Source organism: Rhipicephalus microplus, chromosome 2, assembly GCF_043290135.1.
Source record: "Rhipicephalus microplus isolate Deutch F79 chromosome 2, USDA_Rmic, whole genome shotgun sequence".
NCBI lineage: Eukaryota > Metazoa > Arthropoda > Arachnida > Ixodida > Ixodidae > Rhipicephalus > Rhipicephalus microplus.
Window position 1 is genome coordinate 295,584,384 of NC_134701.1, and position 6,872 is coordinate 295,591,255.

Sequence of the window (6,872 nt, forward strand, 5' to 3'; positions counted from 1 at the left end):
TCGCCTGGGGACTGTGTGTGTGTGTGTGAAAAACGTTTATTTGTGGAGAGTTTGCAGGCCCATAAAGGTCCTTTACACAGGGGGAGTCCTTATTCTGGGACCACACTGAACAAGGCCACTACCCGCACCTATTGGACTAGAGCTCTTTGAGCCTCCAGCCCTGAGTAATTGAGTAGGGCTGCCTTCCATGCCTCTCTTGTAGGGGAAGGTTCGGAAGAAGGGGACGTTTCATCTGACATTCCTACGCCATGTGAAAGTTATTGGAGACAGTTATCGGGTCAAAATGCTTTACTATTGCAGGACACAAGGTGTTGGTTTGCAGGCGCCTTAGGATTCGTTCATCGGCCTTACTCAGGCCCTTAGCAGGCACCGGGAAAAGCCGATGTCGTTCGCAATAATACAGCAGAATTTCTCTGAATCGTAGAAGCGCTTGGCTAGTCTCCGACATGGAAAAGCCTTGGTGAGATGCCCGGTGGTCAAGCGCGTGGGCACCTGCATCTGCAGCCTTGTTACCTCTAAAGCCCTAGTGGCTCCGAGGCCAAACTATGGGTTTGGGTGAGGGGTGTAATCCCCTGACGCTTGCTTTAGAATATCGTAGGTTTAAGGTGACACCTTGCCCGCCAGAGAATTTTCACAGGCTCTGCGTGTATCCGTAGTGATTACTCCAGAATCCGTGTGCAAGGTGACAAGCACTATTGCTACCTCCTCGGCGCGTGTGGAGTAGGAAGCCCGATAGGAGTCATTAACACATTGGTCCTGTTGAACTATGGCGGCCGTGTAGAATCCAGTGGGCGGCGGCCCTGCCACATCAATGAAGTATACACCTGTTTAGATCCGTATAGGTGTTCAAGGGCCACAGTTCATGCCCCTCGGCTGCCTTCGTGTGTCTGCTAGTGCATGTTTCGAGGAAGGGGAGAAACTCAGAGCTTGTGACGCCACAGCTCAGGAAGTTTGCATGTCTCCTCTGGAATGTAGTCGTGTTTTATGTGCAGGCGGCGCCCAGATACTGTCTGCAAAAGTTGCGCATATTGGTTGACGAGATGCGCCTCCTTCAATTCCTGATAAGAGTTGAGCACCCCCAAAGCCAACAACTCGGCATTGGAGGTGGTTACCGGTAGGTCTAAAGCTCGCTTTGTAGCCTTAATGACGGCATCGATGCGCTGGTCGTATTGCTTCATTGTGAAGGTACGGTACGGAGTAGAGGATCCGGCTAAGTACAAAGGCATGGACGAGTTGAAGTGTATCTCTGCCGCTCAACCCACCGTGTTGTTAGAAATGTGGTGGATCATACGTCCGACCTGTCCACCTATGTATTTCAGTTTGGTAATAGTAGATTCTGGTCTGGATGTTATGGATGAACAAGCCCAGGATGCGGATTTCGTCGTCTTCTCTGACAGGAGCTCCCATCAAAAAGATACGCAAGTTCTTGTCGTCTTTGAGTTGGCTCTGAGGTGCAGAAGCTCTGATTTTGCAGAACTGTTTTTGGTGGTTGGCTTCAAAAGGGGCTGGCACCAGGAGTGTCGGCGGTTGCTGTGTGCAGCTGCTGCATTCCGAGCAGCGTCCCTCGAAGAAGGTCGAGGTCTCTGTTTACTTCTCGGGATGCCTGCGTCACAAGTTGTTGAGTCGCTGTCCTGATGCTCCCGTCGCCAGTGCACTTGCTGGCAATGCGACCTTCTTCTGCCTAACCCACGTCGACAATGCCAGCTCGTCACTGCTCGCGCGCTGATCACAGCTGGGGTCACCCACCTTGGGCCTCGCTCAAGATGCGTGACCTTGAGCCTCGTATGGTGTGTGCGCTTGCACAGTACTGACCATCGTCTATACTTTGTTGTCTTTTTTAGGGGCCAAGCTCCTTAAGGTGTCGCACGAGTGCCCCCGTCGTAACCGCTGGTGGCACATACCCGCTCCTCGTTAATTTTTCAACTGGCCATAGAGGACGTTACTTGTACTATACGCTGAAAAATGCAATTGGTACGACACTAGAGGGTGTTACTTGTGAAAAAAGATTGACATCACACGTACGGAAGGAGAGAGAGACGATCACGTGTTCTTCGGTGAAGCCATATGCCAGGGGGCGCTTATAGTACAATAAAAGTGCCATTCTGGTGCGCGCACATTCAGAGGCTCGGCGACGGAGGTTAAACAAGGTTGCGAAGCGGGGTGTGCGCAAGGCGGCGGCGGCTCCTGCTCGTGGAAGGGACCCCGACATGTGGTCACCAGAGACAGAAGCGCGCCATGAGGACCCTGCAGTACGACAACGGGAGGCCGAAGCGGCGCGGCATGCGGACCCAGCTTTGCATCACTCTCCATCCTTCACCCCGTGGATATGCTGTCAATTTTTTTTTCTGAAGGGTGATTGCTCATGACTAGAGACCAAATTATAAGCAAATGCCTATTTTGTTTCTTGCCTTCCTATCGTGCCATTTTGATATATATGAGCACAAATTGGAGGGTAAGAAGAGCTTTTATAGTGTTTTTGTAGTGCCTATATATGCCTATTTTGGACATTGGCGCCTAAATTCCTTTAAGTGCCTATAAATGCCTGTTTTCAAAATCGGTGCCTTTATAAACACTATTTAACCTCGAATTTTGCTTTCAAGTACCGCTGGAGTGTGGTGTTCATGTTACCCTGCAAAATTGAGCTTTCGAAACAGTATGGGGTGCACCCTGTACTCCATCTCATAAGTTACTTCCGGAACTATCAAGCCTACTAGACCTCTTAGCCAATAGGAAAGTTGGTTAGCCTCTACACATGTATTCATCCATGTTGCATCATCTGCTGAGCATCTCTCCGGTGTCTGCTCGCTTTTGTTGGGAGCAGGAGGTGAGTCGAAATCGAAATTGCACAACTTCATTTTTAAAGTGGTTCTATTGTGGTGACCTCGCTACTCACCATTAGTGGAAGATCACCGCGGGTTCAGGCTTAGTGAGTCACAGGGCCGCAGTCTCGTCACTGTTGCGACTCGGGGTGCTGAGTCAAATCCCACCTCTGCGAACCAGTTGTTGCGGGTCGGAAGGAAAGTCGCTGGAGGATACGAAAACAAAACCCGGTCTCTTGTGGTAGCGTGGTGTAGCTTCGGGTTGAGGAAACGAACGCTTACGAGATGGGGATACGAAAAACAAACAGGTTTATGGCACTATTTACAAATATTTACAGCATGGTAGGTTAGGAGTTCACAAACCACGAACGTGGTGGTTGAACCGCTACACTGTTCAGAGCCTTCACAAACTATGAACGTGGTGGTTGAACCTTTACTTGGTTCAGAGCGACGTCCTGCACTCTGCGGCGCCGTTATAAGCCCTGTCGGGCTCCTCCTTCTTCAGTGGAACACCAATCACACACACACCCAACAGGTGAGGGGTACGAGCATGTACGGCGCACGTGAACATCCAATTTCGAGTCAAGATCACTGCACTCAAAGGTGGCGCCAGAGAGGCTCTTGCTCGTCGTGTATGTCGCTGGTCGAGGGGTCCCAAGCTTCGGACAGCAGACATCAAACGGTCCGCCAATCAGTCCGCTCAATTAGCAGGGCACTTTGTGGCGGCGGTCGCCGTTTCTTCAAAGGAGGACGCTGTCTTTGTTGTCCCCTCTGGAACGGCTTACAGCTTCGTGGCGACACGACGTCTCATCCGCCGGCTAGCAGGGACAATACCTGGCGGGCATAGGCATCCGGCGAGTCGGCTACTTGTTTGAGGATTAAAAGAGCGCCGCTCCCCCGTCAGCTCTCGACGCTGGTTCTAAGAAAACCTGGGTTCCAGGCGTGGGATCGCGGCCCAGCTACGCTTCTCAGCGACAGCATGGCGCCTACCGATGGCGGTCATAACAGCTTCCCCCTCGCCAGATGAGTCACGGAGGGCAGCGGTCAACACTGCTGCTCGCAGGGACGACGAAAGGGTCCGTAGTTGAATGCCAGAAACTGGCCTTCGCTTGTGGCATGGTCCGGGTGATTGCCGAATCTTCGACAGCATCTCTGATACTCGACCACATGTACAAACAAGCACTCGGCCCCCCCCCCCCCGAACAAACCAAACCAAAAGAGGGATGACAAACCAATTTTAATTACTAGCTTTAGCAAAAGCTCACACTCGGAACTCTCAGGACTCATTTGCGCTGAGAAACCAGACGTGCTACCTTACATATTTTACATAATAAGTTGCACGAAACAAACTAAAATATCAATTTTGATACATCAAGAGCACCCCAGAATGGCTTAGACAGAGCGGCTGAGCGCGTCAGTGTTTCCATTCAATTTGCCCTTTATTTACCTAATGTCAAAATGATATTTTTGAAGAATCAAGCTCCGCCTCACAAGGCGACTGTTCTACGATGTCATGGTTTGCAGCCAAGGGGACAATGGTCTGTATCTACTTTAAATTTAGCACCTCCGAGATAGCACTGCGACTGATCAATGACCTACACAAGGCAAACGCATTCGTTTCCTGAAGCGCAGTACGTTATCTCACGAGAGCCCAAATTCTGGCTCAAGTAAAGCGCAGCTTTGCTTGTTACCACTGTCGTCCTGACATAGAACGGCACCTAGGCCTCGATCTCTCGCATAACACCGAACCGTTAATTCTCGGTAGTCAACAGAAGCTTTCAAAACCGGATGACGATCAGTATTGCCTCTTCACTTAAGAAGGCTGCCTTCTCCTTTTAATCACTGACTACTTTCATCGGTTCTGTCCCGCTGAGAGCATCGGTCCGAAACTCGAAGTCAGCGAGCGCTAAAATTCTTCTAAAGTCCGTCTTTGTTTACGGCTGCCAATAATTGTCTACTACTGATACAGTAAGCTATCTAGCTTTAAACTTTGGCCTACACTGTGGCCAAAATTACTGTTCGTTCACTCAACCTGAGAAAAAAGTTTACTGTTCCGCTCATACGATCACTTGATCAAATGTCTTCAAAGAAAACCAACAAAACAGTAACAAACACTTCTTTCTAGAAGGTTCGTTTGGTTGAAGCAAACTGCCTTTGCTAATGCCTCTGAGTAAATCTCACTGGGCTCTCCTGAGCCTTCAATTACTCTCACTTCTAAGCATTTCAAAATACATGGCGCTATTAACCAAACGCTTAATCCTTCACAATTTGTCCAATTGCTCGTCCTTACGTTATGTTGTAATTCTCTGTGTACAACACAAAAATAATCCTAGGTGCGATACGCATCAATAACACCTCACAATAATGCACAGGTTTTATGACTAAAATCGTGCCTCAATGACCTTCAATTCTCAATGCACGCAACAACAATTCCATTGTGTCGCGCCAAACTTAAATCAATTTACGAAATCATTCGGTTTATGCTAACATCTTCCTCGAATGCTCGTTCACGCCACATCCCCATGGCAGTGAAGGCAGACGATATCACACTAAACCTTTTAAAAAAAACGAGAAAAATAACATATTTTCTCGGTTTTTACCTTATAGAAATTTTCGCACTCATGATTCAACTAACTTCCATTTTCAGCCTTTAGTTCGGCGGTTTTATTTTTGAAAAATTTACTCTGCATCAAACTTACCAAATTTAAATTGGCTCAAATCTGCATCCCCAATGCAATATGAGTAGACACAATTAACACGCACGCACCAAAATTACTCAAACTGACCGCCCCCTTTTCTCAATTAGATTCGCTTGAACCGCACACGATCGGGTCGCGGTCCCGGCGGATTTCGAGCACGCCGGAGGCTACAAAACGTGCAACCGCTAGGCTGTGTTCTGCCGTCACACCTCATTCTGCACTTCGGCCGGCTTTCTTCGGTAATGTGAAAGGGGTACCAGAAGCAGGGGGGAAGCCTGTGCCATTTTTCTTTTGTGTTCTCCCCTATGTGGTATTTAGCCACTCTGCCCTTTCGACTCTGACCCTTCGGCAAAGGCCGCTTTCCCGAAGTTGTCGAAGTGAACCGCACGCTGCGTTGGGGTGGCGTACCTCGTTTCCTCCCTCTACACCTGGCTCGCCGCTTGTGCCTCCATGAATGCCACGATTGACGTTTCTTGAAACGGATGAACGGCTTACCCCTACGCCTTTCTCGTGACAAGGTGGGACCTGTCGTAGGCTTACGCAGTGACGAACGCTTCCGCTTCTTTCTTTTTCTGCGATGTTCGCAAATCACCTCGATAATAGGGTTGCACTGCTGAAGCATGGCGTTCTTGCTCTCACCGCCCACTGCGCTATCCATGTCTACATTTGACGATGTCGAAACGTTCTCTTGAGGCATGAAGAAGGTTTCCAGCCTCTTACTGGGCCCATTAGGGCTGCTGGTACCCTCCTCATGCACGCAAGGAGCGTCTTTCGACATCGTCCCTACCTCCAGACCAGCCAAGGCCTCGTTTTCTACATGCTCTACATTGATGCATTCGAGAATCTGCGGGCCCTTCTCTGGCGCAATCTGTTCCTGTCGCGCTTTATGAGGCGCCTCAACTTCTGGCGCTTTGCGACGCTCTTCGCTTTCAGACTCCGGTGCGAGTCTTTCTTTCTTTTTGCTAACAGAATTTCCAAATCTCCTGATCAGCTCTGCTTTAATAACATCATAGTTGTTCGCGTGCTGCTCACTGAGTCGCGCAACAACATCCGCTGCCTCGCAGGGCAGAACCGTGCGTAGCTTCTGAGACCAGGTGTCTCGCTCACACTTCAGTTGACTACACTTCGTTCAAAGAGTCTAACATACAGGCCCATATCCCATGATACCTCATATGGCTGCATGTACCTAGACATCTCGAACTCTGCCTCATTTTCGAGAAGTACTCCTTGCTGGGGTCCCAACCTCTTACTCAATTCGTAGTCTTGTTTGAAAAACTTTAGCTTGAGGCCTTCTGTTTCGTCTTCACTCTTTCCTTCCATCTTACCTGCTCTTAGTTTTCTTTCGATGATGAGG